The sequence below is a fragment of the Parasteatoda tepidariorum genome, chromosome 7, assembly GCF_043381705.1.
Source record: "Parasteatoda tepidariorum isolate YZ-2023 chromosome 7, CAS_Ptep_4.0, whole genome shotgun sequence".
Taxonomy (NCBI): Eukaryota; Metazoa; Arthropoda; class Arachnida; order Araneae; family Theridiidae; genus Parasteatoda; species Parasteatoda tepidariorum.
In genome coordinates this window covers 82104312-82112818 of record NC_092210.1, presented here as the reverse complement: position 1 = coordinate 82112818, position 8507 = coordinate 82104312, and positions in this window count along the sequence as shown.

Sequence of the window (8507 nt, the reverse complement as noted above, 5' to 3'; positions counted from 1 at the left end):
TATATATATATATAAACAAATCAAAACAATTCTTCGAAATTAAAACTAATGATTTTGATTTTAGCTATGTAAGAAATAAGATTTTTAATTTAAGGGATTCAAAGTATAGATGGTAATATTGCGTCTTAAAAATTTTCCTGAGAGGTGCTTAATTTTTCAAACTATTTCCATAGCAAGATATTTCAGTACAATCATTAAAATATAAAATTAATGTATCCGCAAGAGTTTCGAAATTTATTCTGACTGTTACAGTTTTATTCAAAACACGCATTTCCAAAATTATTGTGATTATTTCTTCGTGTTTGTAACCGGATCAAATAAATCTGATGTATTTTTATGGATAATTTTTCCATTTCATGCTTATAGCTTTAAAATGTCTACGAACATTTATCTTCCAATAAGAAACCATTAGCGTAGATTTAAATTTTATGGAACAATAATTTCCCCGATTAGTCTTTATTTTTATTTATTTTTGTTTACTCTTCCTTATTGTATATTTGTTTTTTCCCTCTTTTTCTGAAAATATTGAATGCATGATGATTAATTAGAGAATTTATAAATTAGAAATATTATTCTTTTATTGAGTCCATATTATATTTTTGTATTGAAAAATAATTAGGAAAACAAAGGTATTAAATGAATGTTTCAGTTTTATTAGAGACATTAACTAAAGAAACAGTAGCATATAATACCTGATTTAGTTAAAACTAATAGCTTTAATAAAAGTAAACTTCTTTTGTGAATTTATTAAATATACAGCAATTTAGTTTCTCAGTATGTTTTCAGTATGTTTCTCAGCAATTCAGCTTCTCAAGTGTTTTATTCCATATTAAAATGTTGTAAGCATTTTAACATTGCTCATAAAATAAAAGTAATTATTCCAGATCTTTACGGACTTCAAGCTCAAGTCAAACTCTTTTGAAACATCTTATTAGTGAAATCAAGTAACGTTTTTAAAAATTTAATCAACCGTTTCTAATGAGTTAAGTTTCAAAAACAACAAACATAATGAGCTTTGTGTTGTTCACTTGTCACTTGCATTATCTGTTTCAAAAATTTATAACTGCTATCAGAAAAACACAATGTGCGTTGCGAAAATGTACTTCTTAGTTTTATAATCGAGCTTACAAGTTCGAAAAAAATATACATTTTAATAATTGTCTTTACCTTGCTTTTCTCCAAAGTTTTTTCAAGTTTGAATAATTTAAAAAAATAAAATTGTGTTTCTTAGCGATAAAAAATGAACAAAAGTAAATTTACATATCTTTATTAATTTTTTTAAACTTTTTTAGTAAGACTAATTGTAAACATTAAGATAGATAAAGTGAATAATTATTCTTTATTCGAGCGACATAGCTTCATTTTCATACGGAAACAAAATTCTGGTAAAATTACAGAACTATATGGTAATGATATTTTCGAGAACCCCCCCCCCCCATANCCCCCCCCCATAATTCTGGTTAATGAAATCAAATTATACGGTATTAAACGCCTTCCTTTGGTAATTTTTCCGTTCATACAGTAATGGTTTGCAGGAAATTCTGGTTTTCAAATATTATACTTCTTATTACTGTGTTTATTTAGTGAAAAATACACAACAGAACAATAAGTTTAACCGAATAAGTGTTTTTTATGCCATGCTCAACGGTATCATGATAAAATTACCAAATTTTATCACGTAATTTAAAATCTTATTTAATTGTTAATTTTTTCCAAAATAATTACCTACTCACTTCGGTGAAAATTACCGAGCTTTTTAATGTTTCCATAGAGCTGGAAACACAGTAAAGTTTTCTATATTCTAGTAGCTTTGACCATATTTTTTTTCAGTACATCTATAGTACAAAGTATACTCTTTCTTCATTATGTATTAGGATAACTAAATAATTTTACTGTTTTTTCTCGGAAAATAGTTCAAGTTGAACCATTGTATGGTATAATCAAGCTCGGGATTGTATTTGATAGCGTGTGTACTAGCTTGATAGGATACAACTTGGCATTCAATTGAGATTGCAAAATACTTCCGCTATATTATGTATAAATCTGCACCAATAATATTAATATTCTTAAGTCTAAGATATTTCGTGTAAATTAGCTTTATTACTATCAATACAATCATAAAAACCCTTTAAAGTTGCCCTTCAAACTTTAATTCCGTGTCAGCTATAAGATAAAAATGAATGGGTACTTTGCAAAGAGTTCGAAATGGAATAACTGCGTGTATTAAGTTCCTACGCGACATTATACATGACTTAACAAAACTGTAAGTCAACTTTTAAAATCATGTAAAATACCCCAAAGTTTTATTTTTTAACAAAATTTATGATGGCATCCTTGCAGATTTAATTAGTACACTGTAAAATATTTTTGCGTATCTGAGCACAAAAAATGGCTGCAACTACTTTACACCAAAGTGGTGTTTCATTAAGTGTTCGACTGCACTTAAATCAAGGACAGTTCCTGATGTAGTGAAGCAGCAAAAAATGTTCTTTAACACTACTTGGTGTGATGTAGCCGCCACCATGCCTGGTATTCAGTAACATTAAAATTTCTAATTACATGCAATATTTCTTAAAATTAAGTTAGTTTTATGTTTTCTAGCATACGCCTAGCACGGTCAGAATATTATCATAAATATATTAATGTAATATAATATAAACTAATATATTTATGTTCTCATAAGATAAGCACAAATTTTAAATTGTATAAAATAATTTTATAATATTTAACCTCTATTCACTTTAATTTTGTTCGAATTCTTATTAATATTCTGTCTGCTACCATGCGTATCTTTCAAAAAATCAAACTAATTTTATTTTAAGGAACATTGTATGTATGCATCTCCTACATTTATGATTCTTGCTTAACAGCATTACTGTTTCATAATGCGCATCATATATCTTTTAAATGTATCATAATATGATGATTCTTGCCTTATATTGTAGTGCAAATATAACTGTGCTAACTCTTATGTGTATCCTATCTAACTGTGATTATAAATTTTAGTGTTGATTAATAACAAATATGGTGGCAGCTACTTTACACCAAGTAGCGTAAACAGAATCTTCTATGTGTTTCCTTACACCACGATCTATCCTTGGTTTTTGGTATCCTTGGTTTTCCACTACACAAAACCAACCAATTTTGGTGTTGCCACCGTTGTTGGTGTTCAGTTACATGAAATTTTTTAACAGTGTATTTGTAACAGATGCTGATTTTTTTGTATTGTTTGATTGGAAACACGACTTACACTAAGTGAATCGATAAAATGATTGAATGATAACCTAGAATCTGGCAAAGTTCTGAATCAATGAATTTTATAACAATGAAAAGTGCGATTTTAAATTAGTAAATCAAACTATTTAAAACACGGTATAAGAATTTTGTTAATTTAATGGATTATTGATTTTTACGATGGCGCATTTTTATAGAGACTCTAAAAATGAAGCTAAAAACGGTAAATCAAACCAGCTGTTACGTTTAACTGTTAATGATATTTAGTTCGTATTTTCAAAGTTATCACCTTGTGCATCAGTTTACATAAATATTATTCTATTACTAATATGCATTACATAATTTAGAACTAATTAAATTACTCTAGCATGCTTGGGAACTAAACACTGGGGGTTCCGCGTTCGGCTGACCACCTGACCGGAACATCTGCTCCTGCACCCCAGAGCCCAAGGTGAAGAAACCTGAGATGGGCACAGTAGGCCTTGGCTCTCCATGAGCTGCCACTGAGTTTAGTTTAGTTCAAATTACTCTAGACATATTTATAAGGTAATCCTTGGAAGCAATATTCTAAATCAATTCATTACTGAAAGTTGCTTTATTTTTCAAAATATATCTATTTAGCCGTTTGTTTCCTACATCTGATGCATTTACAAACTTATGAGTTCCTAGCTCAATTTAATTTGAAATGAAAAAAATCTTTTTTGTTCTGTTGTGTCAAAAATATCATGAAATAATTTTACATTGTCTATTTTTTTTTTGATTTCCCTACATAAATGTAAAGTTAAAACATATAAGCAACGTTACGAGAATTTTTCGAAATGAAAAAAAAATATAACTTTAACACTTTATCGAAGCACCTTTTTTGAAAAAAATGCAAATTGTTTTATACTTAGACGAAATTTTCCACTCAACCTTAAAAGTTAAATTTAAACTGATTTACAAACGGATTCACGGAAATAATGACATGATCAATACAAAAAATAAAATCACTGAAAAGCCAAAACAATACTGAATCACTTAAATAATAACAAAATCACTAAACTATTAATTGAATTTTTAAATTACTCTCGAATGAACGATTACAATCTATAAATTACTGAGTCAGTGGAATCACGAGCAGAAGACTCCTCCTCTTAATATTGCTACTGCTTTAGTAGCTGAATCTTGAACTAATTTGGAGAAAGATTGAAATGATTTTGAAAGTTGGAACTATGATTCAATAAGGGTATCTGAAGTTTTCACTCTCTCCAGAGGTGAACTTTAGCCACTGTCTTAACTTTACCGAGAAGGGGAGGGTATTAACAAGGGATGTGCCTAAAACATAACTTTCTAGAAAAGTGAAGTATTGTCTTTTGCTTATTTTATTTTTACGAATGATGCCAAAATGAATGTCGATGGAACTAACAAATATTATTTATCCAGAAGTTATGAGGGATTTATTAAGTATGAAGTGCAAGGAAATTCCATTTCTTTATTAAATCCTTACGAAACTGAAGTTCTTATCCAGACAAGTAGTGCTTCTTGATATGTTTTAAGCTAAATAGAATGGAAACAAAAGATTACGATTACAAAAAGATTACAAAAAGATTACGAAAAGATTACAAAAGAAAAGATGCGATTACGCCAAAAATGGCCCTGAGTGACTAAATTTCCAAACATTAAAAATTTTCTGAATCTAGAAAATCTTCATTTTCTAATAGTTAATATGAGTTTTGAAATTATAAAAAATGTTTAGTTAAATTCTAGAAAAGGTGGAGCACGCTGAATTTTTACTCAGGTTCTCTACATTGTTATGTTACATTCCCATGGAGTTTTGAAAATATTGAAGAGCAGTAAAATAGTTTTTAGAATTATATGTAACTATTTGACTCCTCTTTCTCTTTATATTATATATTTTTTAAAGTTTCCCTTCATTTTTTTTTCTCTAATTAAAAGATTAATAAAGATAATATAATTTCTCAGTAGCACATGTGACATAATTTTGAATATTATTTTCTGTAAAATATTTAGTTAGATGGAAAATTTTAAAACTAGTATTTGGTTTACAAATTAGGAAGGCAAAATATTCAACAGAAAAAGTCTCGAATTAAAATTCTCCATGATTATTTTTTAAAAATTGATTTTATTCAAAGTTACAGACGCAATGAAAAGTTAGGTGTGTTAGAAGTACCTTAACATTTTATTTCGCATGCAATCTATTCTTTTTTATTTATTTTTTTTCAAAAGAAAATTGGAAATTCATGATTGCATATTTTTCGGCTAGATCAATCAAGATTTTTTTTTTTTTACTTCTGATGATTTTTACTTCAGAAGTGACATTGTTAACACTATACTTGGATTTAAGGCTCCCCTTATTCAGGGGCTCTACTTGGATTGAAAAATGAGACAGTTGTTTGGATTAATAAGAAAAATACTGGTAAAAAACGTATGTACCTTCTAACCATGTTTTTAGACGAAACTTATGCTGTTTTTTGTTAGTTGCATCCTGAACCTTCAGTTTTGTTTCTGAAATTTTGCTCTTGACGGCTAAATATTGTATTGCTGCCGAAGAATACCCATTTGAAGCAAAGCAAATGCAAAAATCATGAACATATTATTCTTTTGTTTAAAACCCTAAATCAAGTTTATGACAAGACGTGGTGAAAAAAGTATTTCCGTAAATCAGGTGAAAGAAATTTTGATTCCAATTGTTGGAAAGGTGCATGTGATATTTTCAAAAGTGGCTCATTGATTGATATAGATTTTAATCCATTCATTTTTCTAGTTCAGCAACAATGGGGAGAAGATGCCCATAGTCACACAATAAAAATGTGTTGACAAATGTACAGGACAATTATTTGAAATTATTCTTAAAAGTTGGGCTAACTTTTAAAATAATAATGCATCATTTGTCTAGATAAATATTGTTTAAGTCGCATCTTTTTGACTCTCTCTCCTTTTTTTAAAAATCGAGATAAGATAGTGGTTAAAACTCAACTCAGAAGGGCCTAATTTTAAGCTTCCATCTTACAAGGGAAACTAGGGAAGTGTGACTCGCCAATTTTGAAATAAACTAGTGGGATGTATGCCTTATGAGGAATNTAGTGAAGCAATATTTGATAATTTATTTTGCTAATATGTTTCTTATTTAGCTAATGTTTTGATTTTTTCACCATGTACAATCTAAATAGCTAATATACTTTTTTAAAAGCCAATAAGAACATTGGTAGAATTCATCTACATAAGTACAATACTATGATGATAATATATTATGTCTTTGTGCTAGAGCATTGTGTTCAATGGCGAGCGAGCGCCGCGAGCCATGGTTCACGGCGTGAACCACATAGGATTGCGTAGCAATTCTCGTGGGTTGGCGAGCGTTAGCGAGCAGGGGACGGAGCCTCCTAGTTTGGTTTACAAATTAAGAAGACAAAATATTCAACAGAAAAAGTCTCGAATTAAAATTCCCCGTAATTATTTTTTAAAAATTTATTTTATTCAAAGTTACACACGTAATAAAAAGTTATGTGTGTTAGAACTACCTTAACATTTTATTTCGCATGTATTCTGTTCTTTTTTTTTTCAAAAGAAAATTTGAAATTCATGATATATTTTTCGACTAGATCAATTTCATCGACTAGATCCTTCGTTGAAACCACAATTAAAAAATTGTAAGGTTCATAAAAAATCAGGCCGACTCAAGCATTAATAAAGAAGCAAGTTAGTAAGACTTTTTTTTTTTTTACTTCTCATGATTTTTACTTCAGAAGCGACATTGTTAACACTGTGCTTGGATTTAAGTCTCCTCTAATTCAGGGGCTCTACTTGGATTGAAAAATGAGATAGTTGTCTGAATTAATAAGAAAAATACAGTAAAAAACGTATGTACCTTCTAACCATGTTTTTAGAAGAAACTTATGCTGTTTTGTGTTAGTTACATCCTGAACCTTTAGTTTTGTTTCTGAAATTTTGCTCGTGGTGGCTAAAAATTTTACTGCTGCCGAAGAATACCCATTTGAAGCAAAACAAATGCAAATGTCATGAACATTTTATTCTTTTATTTAAAACCCTAAATCAAGTTTATGTGGAAAAGGTATTTCCGTAAATCAGGTGAAGCAATTTTTGATTCCAATTGTTGGAAGGGTGTATGTGATATTTCCAAAAATGGCTCATTGATTGATATGGACCTTAAGCTATTCATTATTCTAGTTCAGCAACAATGGGGAACAGATGCCTATAGTCACACAATAAAAAAATATGTTGACAAATGTACCGGAGAATTATTTGAAATTATTCTTAAGAGTTGGTCTAGCTTTTAAAATAATAATGCATCATTTGTCTGGATAAATATTGTTTAAGTCGCATCTTTTTGACTGTCTCTCTCTTTTTTTAAAAATTGAGATAAGATAGTGGCTAAAACTCAACTCAGAAGGGCCTAATTTTAAGCTTCCATCTTAGGCCCAGACCACAAATTTTAAAATAATTCATGAAATAATTAGGAGACTTCCAGTTATCCCCTAATTATTTCCGTATTAAGCTATTTTTTATGAGACTGGAGTCACTATTACTCTCATGCTTCTAGACAGCTTAGTTAAGAGATAAATGACCCATACTGTCATATTTTCCATGACAAATAAATAAAAATAATTTTTAATAAAACAAACTTTAAAAAAAACCTAACAAATCATACTATATCTTTTATAAAATGCTTTTGTTATTAACATATTTGAAATCATTTTAAATATTTTGAATACGAATAAATTTTAAACTGTCAAATAAATTGAAATTCTCAAGTTCAAATTTTTTTTACTCTTTAGCAATAGTATAGAAAATGACTAATATATTAAACTATTTTACCACTATAATAATTAAACACATGGCACTAAACGCAATAACACTGTCTTATTTCATTTAAAACATTTTCTACATTTATAGATTAAATTACTTCGGTCTATACAGCGTATATCTGTACAAAATTACTTGTCATCACCGTGACATAAATCTGTCAGTTAACCTGAATTACTTGTACATGCCGTTTTATGAGAACCAATCAACGAATTTTATTCCCAAAGGCGTAGAAAACAGATAAGAGTAGAATAGTTCCATGCAAGGGTATAAAAAAAATGACTGCTCGTTTCTTTTGTAGAATGTCAACAATTGTAGCCTAGATATTTTCTTCTCAAAAACACAAATGAAACTCAAATAAAAGTTGTTTTTTGTGCAGGAAATGACTTAAATCTTTGAAAAGACTTCAGAGAAAAGGTGCAAAAAGACACCCGTTTTAAGAAAACATT